This window comes from Oncorhynchus masou, chromosome 5, assembly GCF_036934945.1.
Source record: "Oncorhynchus masou masou isolate Uvic2021 chromosome 5, UVic_Omas_1.1, whole genome shotgun sequence".
Classification (NCBI taxonomy): Eukaryota; Metazoa; Chordata; class Actinopteri; order Salmoniformes; family Salmonidae; genus Oncorhynchus; species Oncorhynchus masou.
This window is the reverse complement of record NC_088216.1, coordinates 62,436,118-62,451,557: the sequence shown is the minus strand read 5'-3', so window position 1 is coordinate 62,451,557 and position 15,440 is coordinate 62,436,118. Positions and strand designations below refer to the sequence as shown.

Here is a 15,440-nt window from a genome sequence, read left to right as displayed (position 1 = left end):
AAATCTCTCTCTAACTCTCTCTTGCTTCTCTTTCATTTTAGAATAAATGAATTTGTTAAAAACTGTTAAACTATTGTCTTTCTCTGTCTTTGAATCAACTACTCACCCACATTATGCTTTCAGTACTAGATTAAATCTCTGATCCTTTGATTGGGTAAACAACATGTCAGTTCATAATGCAAGAGTTCTGATAGCTTGGTGGACGTCCTCCGGAAGTTGTCATAATTACTGTGTAAGTCTATGGAAGTGGGTGAGAACCATTAGCCTCCTAGGTTTTGTATTGAAGTCAATGTTCCCAGAGGAGGACAGAAGATAGCTGTCCTCCGGCTACACCATGGTGCTACTCTACAGAGTGCTGTTGAGGCTACTGTAGACCTTAATTGCAAAACATCGTGTTTTAATAAATTATTTGGTGACGTGAATACATTTAGTATAGTTTTATCCAAAAAGGATAACTTAAATGTTTTTATGAAATTCACTGAGGGGGATGGTCCTCCACTTCCTCCACTGAGGAGCCTCCACTGTGACACATACATGGACAACTTAACACACTCACCTTCTCCTTTACTCTCTCTCTCCTCTTTCAAAGGCAGTGTGAGGGTGTCAAGGAGGAAGCGTGGTGTTTTCAGCTCTGACAGTCTGGGTGAATGCTCCCATATTTCTCTTTCATTATAAGGGGAAATATTGTACTACAGCCAACTCATGTAGCCAATTATGCTTTAATTTAATTACCTGTCCACTTCGACAATTATTACCCGTGATTAACACAGAGATGGATACTAAATGGGAGTGGGAAAAGGGTGGAAGTGAAAGTGCCCAACAGTGTTTTTGTCAATTCATTCATAAAATGAGATAAATATATTATAAAGCAGGTCCCCTTTACAGTGCCACAGCACTCTTAAATGGAGGCTCCAGGAGGGTCCGAAAAACACGCTCCAAGGGTTACGTTTCCACAGACATGATCTGTCATCGTTTATAGCCTGGCCTGGTCTAGTCTATGTTGGCCTGGCTTGGCCCTGCTGGTGATTACTAGGACATGTCTGTCTACCCAGTCTGTTTACTCCTTTGACTGTTTCCAAGGACTTGATGTAACCCAGAAACAAACAACCAGCCAACCAATATAACAAACAAACATAAACACACACAAACAATCTGCATCGGGGAGGCAGGACTCCCTTTGCATTCCTCTGCTCTGCCAGAGAGAGTAAACACATCATATTGGCACTGTGCTCCGCGAGCATGCACACACACACACACACACACACACACACACACACACACACACACACACACACACACACACAGTCACCAGTAAACAAGCAGCCTTTTGTATGCATCACCTGAGATGAATCGTGAGGCTAATTTTAGACAGGTGTGTCAGTTTTTGTGTATATATTTTCCCTGGTACAAAGTGTAAATGAACAAACAGTCTTACATGTGTTAGTCTTACATGACTCTTAAATTATGCCTTTTAGAACAGGGACTCACTTTTCAAAACTACTTCATAATAAATGTCACAAATTATAGGTTGATTATAATTATAGGTAGGCCTGCAGATTTTTATAACGTGGTGTGATTGCATATGTGACCAACCGGTTCAATTCGATCTTATGTTGAAAATATTTAAATTGTGTTTTTTATATTGGATAAAAGTACAGTAAACGCAGATCTAGAAAGTATTATATCATACACTGCAGTTGAAGAACAATGGGAAAGTAATTCTGCTTTGAAAATGGATCAACTGAGAAAATGGCCCTTGAATGTTTTGGTACACCTATTGGAGAGCTCTAATTTGTCTACACCCATTCAACATTGTTCACACCCTTGCCGTGTGATGCCATGTGCTAAACAGTGAGTATGGTTGTGTACGAAACAACCAAAGATTTCAAGACTAAAGACTGGTTTATACAACGTCTATCGACATATTATTCATTATTACAGGAAAATAAGATCATTATTTACAAGTTAATGGCAAGCTAATTTAAAAAAAATAGATTACGGTTGTGAGTGTGATGAAATAAAAGCAGGGCATTCTACCGGAGAATTTTAGAACTTGTAAACTGCCTTGTTGGCCTAACGTTATATTCTAATTTGACTTTGGTGTAGGTAATGTTGTTCTTCCCATTATCATCTCTGGAAAACACACTAAATCAAATAAAATCAACGTTTTTTGTCACATACACAGGATACAGAAGGTGTAAAAGGTACAGTGAAATGTTTACTTGCATAGTAGAGTATTTTGTTTGGACAAGTAGCTAGATAGCTAGAAAAACAATGAAAACTAATCCCAACGTTCTTACCCTGCATGAATCTACAGGTAGCTAAAAGATAACCAACTAGGTTCAATGTTAGCTAGCTAACATTAGGCTATAACTAGCAATGCAAATGGCTCTGAGATACAAATAATATTACTAGCACATGTCATAGACATAACATTAGCTAGCTAGCCACCCAGCCAGCTAACACTAGCTAGCTAGCCTACTGTGCATGCTTTAACATGCAATGAAAATGACTTTCTGACAACATTAGAAACATATAATATCTGAAAAGGTAGCTAGCTAGACCCCCGTACCCGTTTACATGGATGAAAGCTTCTCCGTCTTTGTCACGGATGCCACGGTTGCCCTTAGATTGAAGATGTAATCCAGAGACAGGTGTTTTATTCAACAACATTCTGTGTTCTCTTTTAGACTCCCTCTGCATTTGCAATCAAACACCTGAATTTTCTCCATCTCATTAGTTATCATACTTTGCTTCCACCGGGCATTCCACTGATTTCAAAACTCAGTCCTCCAGAAAGTTGAGAGCTATCTTTAAAAAAAAATATGCGTTAGAAAGGATTACCAACACATACTGAGCCGCTCAATATAGACAGAAGCGTGCTACATGGCAGACCAATCCAAACTCATCTCTTTGCATGTCCAGCCCACCCATTATCTCAGCCAATCATGGCTAGCGGGAAGGTTCCTGACCTTTTATGTGACTAAACCAACTAGACTCGTAAATTAACAATTGTATCCTTATTTACAGATTGCATACAAGTTTGTTATTAAGGCACATGGAAGTTCACATGTTCCAGAAAGCATTTCTGCCAGAAAATGCATTTAGATTTTTTTTAAATACATTCAAATGCCTCTCCTGTGAAGTAGTGACGCGGGACATGTGCCTAGTTTCCTGAAATGAGTCACATATTGGAATTTGTACATCCATTAGAATACCTAGTTACTGTACAAAAAACTGCTGAACACTTTCCTACACCTGGAGGAGTTGTACCATCCTCAATACGTTACTCCTTTATGCTTGAACCAACTCTTCATCCAATATGAACTGCCCATGTCACCACAATCAGCACACTCATTTTCACAGCCTCAGTGTAAGGTTATTGAGCGTAGGAACTCAGGTACCCAGGTTTGGTTATTGAAGGTAGGAACAGTTAGGTACCCAGGCTAGCTATAGTGTAAAGTTAATCAAATCAAATCAAATTGCATTTTTCACATGCACTGAATGCTTACTTACAAGCCCCTAACCAATAATACAGTTATAAGAAAATAAAGTGTTAAGAAAGTATTTACTAAAATAAACTGGAGTAAAAATAATTAAATTAAATAAAAAATGTAAATAATAAAAATATAAAAATAACAAAAAATGAAGGAGCAACAATAAAATAACATTGGCAAGGCAATATACAGGGAGTTCCGGTACAGAATCAATGTGGGGGGCACCGGTTACTCGAGGTATTTGAGGTAATATGTACGTATGTACCTGTAGGTAGAGGTAAAGTGACTATGCAAGGATAATAAACAGAGAGTATCAGCAGTATAAAAATCGGGGCTGGGGTGGGGACAATGCAAATAGTCTGGATAGCCATTTGATTAGCTATTCAGGAGACTTATGGCTTGGGGGTAGAAGCTGTTAAGAAGCTTTTTGGACCTAGACTTGGCGCTCCGGTACCGCTTGCCGGGCGGTAGCACAGAGAACAATCTATGACTGTACACACTATCCTCTGTAGTGCCTTGCGATCAGAGGCTGAGCAGTTGCTATACCATGCGGTGATGCAACCAGTCAGGATGCTCTCAATGGTGCAGCTGTAGAACTTCTTGAGGATCTGAGGACTCATGCCAAATATTTTCAATCTCTTGAAAGGGAATAGGCGCTGTCATTCCCTCTTCACGACTGTCTTGGTGAGTTTGGACCATGATAGTTTGTTGGTGATGTGGACACCAAGGAACTTGAAGCTCTCAACCTGCTCCACTACAGCCTCGTCGATGAGAATGGGGGCGTTGCTCGGTCCTCCCTTTTCTGTAGTCCACAAACATCTCCTTTGTCTTGATCGTGTTGAGAGAGAGGTTGTTATCCTGGCACCACACTGCCAGGTCTCTGACCTCCTCCCTGTAGGCTGTCTCATCATTGTAAGTAATCAGGCCTACCACTGTTGTGTCGTCGGCAAACTTAATGAAGGTGTTGGAGTCATGTAGGAAGACAGGTACCCAGGTTAGCCATAGTGTCTGGTTATTGGGTGCAAGAAATCAGATACCCAGGCCTGCCACAGTACAAGGTTATTGAGTGTAGGAACAAGCAGATACCCAGGCTATTTAACACCTTCATCAACTCATAGTCTGACACAGTGAAAAATGTATCTGTCATTACCATTCAGTCACTCCAATTAGAACTGCTCAATCCACAGCAAATTTATGGCCTTGTTCAGAACAAAGTGTTTTTGGCAGAACTTCTTAGTGTGTGTGTGTGTGTGTGTGTGTGTGTGTGTGTGTGTGTGTGTGTGTGTGTGTGTGTGTGTGTGTGTGTGTGTGTGTGTGTGTGTGTGTGTGTGTGTGTGTGTGTGTGTGTGTGTGTGTGTGTGCGTGTGCGTGTGCGTGTGTGTGTGTGTGTTAGGGAGGTGGGGCAGGGGGTGTATGGTGTGTGTGTAGGGGGGGGGGGGTTCTGTGAGGTGTAGTCGGTCTGTGAGAATAAGGCACTGTACTGACCCCCCAACCACCTCTTTGGCGGTATTGATCAAGCTAATGAAGGCGTTATGATTTAGGGCAGTCGTGGCCTATTATCAAGGGGGCGCCTGACGGACTGCCAGTATTCTCTCATGTTAAAAGCTTAGAGTGAAAGCACAATCAGGTTTCATAGCGAGACAGAAATGATTCTAAGCTCTTCTTATAACTTATTGCTTCTTTTCCATTCAATAACAACAACAAGAACAGTAACGTTAGTGTAGTGACAGCAAGGTAAGCTAAGATAACTTTGCTATAAAACCATGCAGAAAATGTGTATTTTAATTGTACAATATAAATATACACTGAGTATACAAAACATTAACAACCTTAAGGACATCCAGCCAACTTGACACAACTGTGGGAAGCATTGGAGTCAACATGGGCCAGCATCCCTGTGGAACGCTTTCAACACCTTGTAGAGTCCATGTCCTGACGAATTGAGGCTGTTCTGAGGGCAAAAACTCAATATTAGTAAGGTGTTCCTGTTTGTTAAACTCAGTGTATTTAAACATATTTAGAATTGTAATGATCAAATATATAAATCAATCAAATACACTCACAACTCATAACCTTCTCTACCCCGATAATAATGTTGAGTCTCTATCAACCTCTTGTACCTCAGCATTAGGTTCCCAAAGTGACATTCTGCATGCAAACGCTTGATCATTGAGTTGTAGTTTAACATCAATTCTGCAGCTATTTGTGTATAGCCTACCTGCCACTAACAAAATATAATAAACAATACATTCACTTTTTATTTTTCGAAAAGACACTTGAACATGAACATACAGTACCAGTCAAAAGTTTGGACACACCTACTCATTCAACTGATTTTCTTTATTTTTACTATTTTCTACTTTGTAGAATAATTGTGAAAACATCCAAACTATGAAATAACACACATGGAATCATGTAGTAACCAACAAAGTGTTAATCAAATCAACATATATGTTATATTTGAGATTCATCAAAGTAGCCACCCTTTGCCTTGATGACAACTTTGCACACTCTTGGCATGCTCTCAACCAGCTTCATGAGGTAGTCACCTGGAATGCAAATCAATTAACAGGTGTGCCATGTTAAAAGTTAATTTGTGGAATTTCTTTCATTCTTAATGCTTTTGAGCCAATCATTTGTGTTATGACAAGGTAGGGGTGGTATACAGAAGATAGCCCTATTTGGTAAAAGACCAAGTCCATATTATGGCAAGAACAGCTCAAATAAGCAAAGCGAAATGACAGTCCATCATCACTTTAAGACATGAAGGTCAGTCAATACGGAAAATGTCAAGAACTTTGAACATTTCTTCAAGTGCATTCACAAAAACCATCAAGTGCTCTGATGAAACTGGCTCTCATGAGGACTGCCACAGGAAATGAAGACCCATAGTTACCTCTGTTGCAGAGGTTAACTTCATTAGAGTTAACCGCACCTCAGAAATTGCAGCCCAAATAAATGTTTCACAGAGTTCAAGTAAGAGAAACATCTCAACATCAACTGTTCAGAGGAGACTGCATGAATCAGGCCTTCATGGTTGAATTGATGTAAAGAAATCACTACTAAAGGACACCAATAATAAGAAGAGACTTGCTTGGGCCAAGAAACATGAGCAATGGACATTACAGCAGTGTAAATCTGTCCTTTGGTCTGATGAGTCCAAATGTGAGATTTCTGGATGACCTGGCCTCCACAATCAACCAACCTCAACCCAACTGAGATGATTTGGGATGAGTTGGACCGCAGAGTGAAGGAAAAGCAGCCAACAAGTCCTCAGCATATGTGGGAACTCCTTCAAGAGTTGCTGGTTGAGAAAATGACTGTGTAAAACTGTGATCAAGGCAAAGGGTGGCTACTTTGAAGAATATTTAGATTTGTCTAAATCTTTTTTTGGGTACTACATGATTCCATATGTGTTATTTCAAAGTTTTGATGTCTTCACTATTATTTTACGATACAGAAAATAGTCAAATTTAACAAAAACCCTTGAATGAGTAGGTGTTTCCAAACTTATGACTGGTACTGTATATTTAAACATAAATATATTGTATATTTAAATATACTGTATGTACATATAAGGCTTAAACATATATTTAGATATCTGTAATTTATATGTAGATATTTGTTGTTGAAATATATGTCAATATATAATTTCTCCGTATGGGGAAAAAAGTTTTAAGTTAAAAGGACTTCTCTCCTCCTGACTGACTTGCCATCTCAAGATGGTTAGCTAATTCAGTTAGTCAGTTAGTCATCTGCGATGACCGTGTATTTAGCTAAACTGACAGCAGCTAGTAATCAAATGCAATCGACTGTATATGTACGGAGAATTTAAACAAGATCAGCTAAGAAGGATTTGTACAGCAGTAGATACAGTATATTAGAGTAAGCTATGTTATGAATCCAGTGTATGAATAAATATGTGGTGTACAGTAGTAGAACTATTATGATGAGCTATGTTGGCGATACAGTATTTAAATTCAGAGTGTGAAATGGGAAGTGACCAGTGGGGTCAATATCTCTATAGCATGGGAAAACAGCGTTGGCTGTGTGTGTGAATGTGTGTGTGTGTGCGTGTGTGTGTGTGTGTGTGTGTGTGTGTGTGTGTGTGTGTGTGTGTGTGTGTGTGTGTGTGTGTGTGTGTGTGTGTGTGTGTGTGTGTGTGTGTGTGTGTGTGTGTGTGTTTGTGAGTATGAGGTGTGTGTGTGTGATAGCTTGTGTGTGTGCTTTATGTGTGTGAGTGTGCATCACCTGGTAGATGGCTAGTGATGGCTGTTCAACAGTCTAATGGCCTGGTAATAAAATATGTTTTTTAGTCTCTCGGTCTTAGCTCTGATGCACCTGTACTGTCTCCGTCTGTCGGACGGTAGCTGAGTGAACCGTCCGTAGCTCGGGTAGCTGAAATCCTTAATGATCATCTTGATGAACAGAAATGGAATAATGTGTTCTTGAACAAAGGGGGGTCAAAATCAAAAGTAACAGTCAGTATCTGGGGTGGCCACCAGCTGCATTAACTACTGCAGTGCATTTCCTCCTCATGGACTGCACCCGATTTGCCAGTTCTTGCTGTAAGATGTTACTTCACTCTTCCACCAAGGCACCTGCAAGTTCCCGGACATGTCTGGGGGGAATGGCCCTAGCCCTCACTCTCCGATCCAACAGATCCCAGACATGCTCGATGGGATTAAGATCTGGGCTCTTCGCTGGCCATGGCAGAACGCTGACATCCCTGTCTTGCAGGAAATCATGCACAGAATGAGCAGTATGGCTGGTGGCATTGCCATGCAGGAGGGTCATAGAGTGGATAGAGGAGGGATAGTATATGTGGATAGAGGAGGGTTAGTATACAGTTGAAGTCGGAAGTTTACATACACTTAGGTTGGAGTCATTTAAACTCCTTTTTCAACCAATCCACAAATTTATTGTTAACAAACTATAGTTTTGGCAAGTCAGTTAGGACATCTACTGTGTGCATGACACAAGTAATTTTTCCAACAATTGTTTACAGACAGATTATTTCACTTATAATTCACTGTATCACAATTCCAGTGGGTCAGAAGTTTGCATACACTAAGTTGACTGTGTCTTTAAACAGTTTGAAAAATTCCCGAAGATTATGTCATGGGTTTAGAAGCTTCTGATAGGCTAATTGACTTAATTTGAGTCAATTGGAGGTTTACCTGTGGATGTATTTCAAGGCCAACCTTCAAACTCAGTGCCTCTTTGCGTGACATCATGGGAAAATAAAAAAGAAATCAGCCAAGAGCTCAGAAAAAAATGTAGACCTCCACAAGTCTGGTTCATCCTTGGGAGCAATTTCCAAACTGCTGAAGGTACCACATTTATTAGTACAAACAATAGTACTCAAGTATAAACACCATGAGACCACGCAGCCATCATACTGCTCAGGCAGGAGACGCGTTCCGTCTCCTAAAGATGAACGTACTTTGGTGTGAAAAGTGCAAATCAATCCCAGAACAACAGCAAAGGACTTTGTGAAGATGCTGGAGGAAACAGGTATAAAAGTATCTATATCCACAGTAAACCGAGTCATATATCGACATAACCTGAAAGGCTGCTCAGCAAGGAAGAAGCCACTGCTCCAAAACTGCCATAAAAAATCCAGACTACGGTTTGCAACTGCGCATGGGGACAAATATCGTGCTTTTTGGAGAAATGTCCTCTGGTCTGATGAAACAAAAATAGAACATTTTGGACATAATGACCATCATTATGGTTGGAGGAAAAAGGGGGAGGCTTGCAAGCCAAAGAACACCATCCCAACAGTGAAGCATGGGGGTGGCAGCACCTTATTGTGGGGGTACTTTGCTGCAGGAGGGACTGGTGCACTTCACAAATAGATGGCATCATGAGGAAGTTAAATAATGTGGATATATTGAAGCAACATCTCAAGACATCAGTCAGGAAGTTAAAGCTTGGTTCCAAATGGGTCTTCCAAATGAACAATGACCCCAATCATACTTCCAAAGATGTGGCAAAATGGCTTAAGGACAACAAAGTCAAGGTTTTGGAGTGGCCATCACAAATCTCTGACCGAAATCCTATAGAAAACTTGTGGTCAGAACTGAAAAAGCGTGAGCGAGCAAGGAGGCCTACAAACCTGACTCAGTTACACCAGCTCTGTCAGGTGGAATGGGCCAACATTTGCCCAACTTGTTGTGGGAAGCTTGTGTAATGCTACCCGTAATATTTGCCCAAAGTTGAACGATTTAAAGGCAATGCTACGAAATACTAATTGAGTGTCTGTAAACTTCTGACCCACTGGGAATGTGATGAAAGAAGTAAAAGCTGAACTAGATCATTCTCTCTACTATTTTTACATTTCACATTCTTAAAGTGGTGATCCTAACTGACCTAAGACAGGGTATTTTTTACCAGGATTAAACGTCAGGAATTGTGAAAAACTGAGTTTGGATGTATTTGGCTAAGGTGTATGTAAACTTCCGACTTCAACTGTATTTAGCTGGTTACATCACAGTATCATAGCGGCATTGCCTATCAAATAATGACATGTAGCTAGCTAGCTTTTAATTAAAAAAAACACTTTATTTAACTAGTATAGTCAGTTAAGAACAAATTTTTATTTACAATGACGGCCTATACCGGCCTAACCCAAAACCAGACGACACTGGGCCAATTGTGCGCCACCCTATGGGACTCCCAACCAGTTGGGGTACAGCCTGGATTCAAACCAGGGTCTGTAGTGACACCTCTAGCATTATAAACAAAACTAGTCGGAGGTAATCTATGTCCTAGCCATCTGCCCAAGATTGTTGAACAACTTCATGGAAGCCTATTTTCACTGGCAGCTATTTCCCGAACCAGGGCAGGTACTAACCACAGGTCTTGTCCGGGGAAGATGTTTCAGTGGGCGAGTTCGTTTTGCGCGACCCGGTGCCCCGGGTGTGTGGGGTTGGCTCATTTTCGACCATTCCATTGGTCCTACTAAGGAGAGGTCTCCGTCCACCCATGCAAAGCAAATTCGCCCAGTCTTTCCCAGAAAACACCAGTTAACCTCTCTAGGGTATGTCGGACGCTAGCGTCCCAGCTGGCCAACATCCAGTGAGATTGCAGAGCGCCAGATTCAAATACAGAAATACTCATTATAAAAATTCAGAAAAGATACAACTATTTTACATAGGTTAAAATATTAACTTCTTGTGAATCCAACCACAGTGTCAGATTTCAAAAATGCTTTCCGACGAAAGCATACCTTACAATTATTTGAGAACATAGCCCAGCAGACTCATCATTACAAACAGTAACCAGCCAAGTAGTAGAGTTACACAAGTCAGAAATAGAGATAAAATGAATCCCTTACCTTTGATGATCTTCATATGGTTGCACTCAGAAGACATTCATTTATTCAATAAATGATCCTTTTGTTCGATAAAGTCTCTCTTTATATCCGAAAACCTCCTACTTTCTGAATGGATTTTTCTCAGGTTTTTGCCTGCCAAATCAGTTCTGTTATACTCACAGGCATAATTTTTAACCGTTTTGGAAACTTTAGAGTGTTTTCTATCCAAATCTACTAATTATATGCATATCCTATCTTCTGGGCCTGAGTAGAAGGCAGTTTAATTTGGGCACACTTTTCATCCAAAATTCCAAATGCTGCCCACTACCCAAGAGAAGTCAATAGGGAAAAGGGGGCATGAATTGTTGACATAATTGTAGTCCAAACCCAACCTTTATTTACCCATTGACACACTCAGGTTCCAAACTCAGAATTTTGACAAGACTGACTTTATAACCAAACATTTTCTGTTTAAACTTTGTAGTCGATTTTGACACTAAAATACATTTTTTTCAGACTCTTATACCACATAGACCACAGATACCACATAGACCGTTTTCAAAGAAATGTGTTGGTTTATAGATGCAGTCACTCTTTAAACAGCTCCTGAGTCAGTCTTCCTGACATTATTTCTTGACCCAGATTATGTCAATTAGCAAATGAAAGCACTAGACATTGGAAATAGTTCAGGAGAAGTCAAGTGAAACTTGGCCTACAAATATTGAATAGCTCATTAATCTTATGTAACTCTATCAAAATATCTTCCTACTATACAAATAAAATAAAATAATGGCGTTGTTGTTTAGAGAATATTTTGTTGTTAACCGTTTCCATTATTTCTCTCTGTATAGAACATCTGTTGCTGCTTGGCTCCACAATAGACAAACTCAGCCGCGATGCAGAGGTCAAAAGATCAGTGCCTTCACCAGGCGCTCACACGCACGCACGCACGCGCACACGCACGTACACATGGCAGTCTGGCACCTCGCACTGGCTGCCTTCATGTGCAGTGTTTTCTTATTATGCTCCGCCACTAGTGAGTCACGGCGAGATGTGAACGCGCACCTATTTTAGAGGCATTACGGTAAAGAATAAACTGTCCCCCAACATATCCTCAACCAACACACAACCGAGTAATTCATCACCGATTTACCAGCGAACGAGCGAGCGACAGACGGGATGCCAAAAACTGAATCGAGTATCGTCATTGGGACTTGTGGAGGGGTTAGGATCTGAATAACAGCGAGATAGCAGGATCAAAACAGAGTAAGGGGAGGCCACGAACAGCCCGAAAAGCTCCGTGCTTTCTCTCCATCAACTTCCCGGAGGGCTGCGCATGCAGCCTGTGTGTGAGTTAGTGAAACTAGCTAGTCTAGTATTGTTCTGACTTCACTACAGTGCCCAGTCCGAGAGACAGAGAGGACGCACAACAAAAGGGAAAGAAAGGAAGCAAGGACGGACTAATTATAACGAACACGGTTGTAGTTGAACGTAATGGTCCTGCGATACCAATCTTAGATCCAAAGATTGATCAGTTTTAGTTCTGTTTGGTTTGCGTCTTGGTCGCCGAGAGTGGACTCGTCGGGTGGTGTTGCGCTGAGCTGAAACGGGGCTGTCCACATGGTCCAACCACTGGTGTGAAAGTTGACTTCTTCAGAATTCAAGAACAGGTTGATACACTTATCTACATATTCTTCTTCCGTCTACTTTTCCTCTCTTCTCCTCTCTCTCTCTCTCTCTCTCACTTTCTCTGTGCGTGTGTTTCTCCAAAAGTGAAAGTGTGCGCGCGTGTTATTGAATCAGAACACTGCAACAATTGGACTTGTTTGCCGCTGTCATTGTTTTCAACATAAACCAATAACAACCAAATATCGATTAAGTTAGGTTAGTGACTAGGCTATTATTGTCTAATGTGAGTTTCAGCAAGGCTGGCATCCACTATAGTCTACACATGAAACGGTAGATCAGCCACTTTTCAGACCCTACACTATGAAGCCGTTTTTCATAATCTACAATAGAAAAAGTTCGTTGAAAATGACAAGGACACACTAGCGATTTTCTCGCGGCCTCTCCCCTAGATAAACACGTGCAGTCAAAATAACATATTTCAGTTTTAATATGAAATACATACACTTTATTAGTGAATTGCTTTTTATTTCTTTACTTTAGGTATGAAATAGCCTAAGAGTTGTAGACTGGAGGGCAGCGGCAGCGTGCTGCCTCGCGGCTTATGGAAGGTGTCAGGTTCACAAACGCTCGATCATTAAACAACAAAAACTTTTCAGACAAAGATGCAAAGATATCCGGAGTGAATTTGACTGAAAGTAAGAAATGCACGGAGGTGCTCAGCCGCCCGAACGCTAAAAGAGTCAATTGGAAATAACTGATTATAAACGCCCCTCCAATAACTGGTGTTAATTTTACACACCCATTCGGCCATCGTTTTGAATTCCTTCTGATCATTGAATGCCGGTTCACCACACACCGAATGAGGCCTTAATCGATCTCGGATCGTTGAATTTGAATGAAACATGTATATTAAGGGCTCGCATTTAGCCTAATATTAGGCCTTTTGCTTATTTTAGATCTAATTTACACAATAAGACTAATAGGCCTAAATGTAAATATTTGCTCAAATATTTCGTTTTCACGGTCAAACTTTTAAATCAAATAGTTTACCAGTCCTCTTTTAAACTGTGTTGTCTGCAGATATTGCGCTTGTAATTTCCTGACTTGGATGGTAGCCTATGGACAGTTGGTCTCACGGTCTTTATGATAGTGTCCCTCTTATTTTAATCACAATTGAATCAAATGTAATAGAAGGTTACTGAAACAGCAGATTATTGTTATTGGTTCCGTTTATCAAACAATAGGTTATAGGCCTACTGCTAGTGATAGGCCTACGTGAAATTGTGCTTCAAAATCAAAGTTGGCATGAAGTGCATAGGAATAATTTAACACGTTGATAATTATCGGTTATTAATCATGCATAATATATTTATCATAATCGGCTATACCGACAGTCGGAATAATTTGACATCAGATTTAAAAGCAAAATGCATGAAAAGCAGAAAGGATTCCATTATTACCGTTATTAGAATAACTTCTTCATTTTTTTTTATATGTAGGAATAATTGTAGCCTATAACTCCAAAGACAAAGGATAGACAAACGTTCTCACAATCTTTATTATATTTATTTATGAAAATCTGTATTTAGCAACTGACACATATTAAATGTAGACCTATTGGGAATATGAATAAAAATCTTATCCACAAATTATAAAAAGTTAAACATGTGTTGAAAATGAGGCAAGCGGGTGCTGTAGGCCAAATCAACAGAAAAGTCGGACGCGTCCCATGCACAAGAACAAATAGCCTACTAATTTTAAACTTTTAAACTGAGCTTTTGTGAGGAGACATTTGAGAGTGCAACATTTAGGGATTTGTTCACTAATATTAATTAATTCATCATATCCTGTTATGCAATTTTTTGTTTGTTTTATAATTTCCTACAAAATCATTTCAATCATTTCCAAATCTGCTTTCTACTATATCAATAAACTTATAATTCATTTTAAAATAATTTCACTGTCTCAAACAAGGCTATGTAGGCCTAGAAGTTGTCAGACACCACCAACATACCTTGTTGCGGTTGATTTTCTACATTTGAGCACACCCATAAATCTCCCTAAATCACCGTCCCTGAGCGCTCTAGACTAAATATCAGCCTTCATCTGGGACAGTCCCGCATGTCAGACGGAGTGATGGACGGATGGAGGGAGAAATTAAATGACAATTAATTGCTGTTGGTTGCAGTGCGGTGCTGTCGGTCTGTCTGACATTAAAAAGAAAAAGGCAGATCATATGGGCGCGCGCTGACTTGGCCGTTATTTCCTCTTGATTGATGGACGCTGGGGCGCATTTGGCATAATTAATTTTATTTAGTGTGTTCCCCCTGCCTCGCTCTCTCCCCCCTCCCTCTCTCCTTGTCCCCTGTTGTTTTGTGGCTCCTGTCCCCCTGTCCTTCTCTCCGAGGCTGAGCGTGCCACCGGTGGCATTTCCGCAACGCGACGGTGACACAGTTTTAATTGCACCACTGATGGAGGTTTAATAGAATATTTAGCTGGAATGAAAGAGCTGTATTTCACATTTTATAGCCGTGTAATAACTCTCCTGCCAGGCAGGAAAACATGGATTTGGTTGGTGGTATGTGTGGTGGCATAAAATATATTCACACCCGTAGAACTTCAGGATTGCCGTTCAAGTTGTCTTTTAATTGTTCACAAACACACCTGGTCTGTTTTTCTTCTCTGACGAGGTCAGAGGGCTATTTATAAAATAATTTTCCAGTTTTTATTCCTTAAGAATATAAGAAATTGAAGGGAATTTCCAACTGAATAAACAAATGTAATAGGCCTAATAACGAATTAATTAAAACCAGGCACTTTTTAAAAAGGGTATTTTAAAACGTTTTATATTTGACTAGAAGCAGTTCACCTCCTTTAGGTATGTCCAGATTGTATTTGAATTTAATTTACCTAATTTAAACTTTCTGATTATGTTATTCTATTTTTTTGGTGCTTTTCTACTTTTATTTGAATCTGCTCATAACCAAAGTGTT

General features: G+C 40.1%; 1 protein-coding gene across 4 annotated transcripts in view; it reads left to right on the top strand.

Annotated features, from left to right (window-relative positions):
* Positions 1-11,904: 11,904 nt before the first annotated feature.
* LOC135540057 (forkhead box protein P4-like) overlaps positions 11,905-15,440 on the top strand; it is a 188,427-nt gene continuing 184,891 nt past the window's right edge. For all 4 annotated transcript variants that reach the window (XM_064966382.1, XM_064966380.1, XM_064966381.1 and 1 more), the window contains exon 1: positions 11,905-12,488. The gene's annotated coding sequence lies outside the window, so the exon portion shown is untranslated. The remainder of the gene's footprint in view (positions 12,489-15,440) is intronic.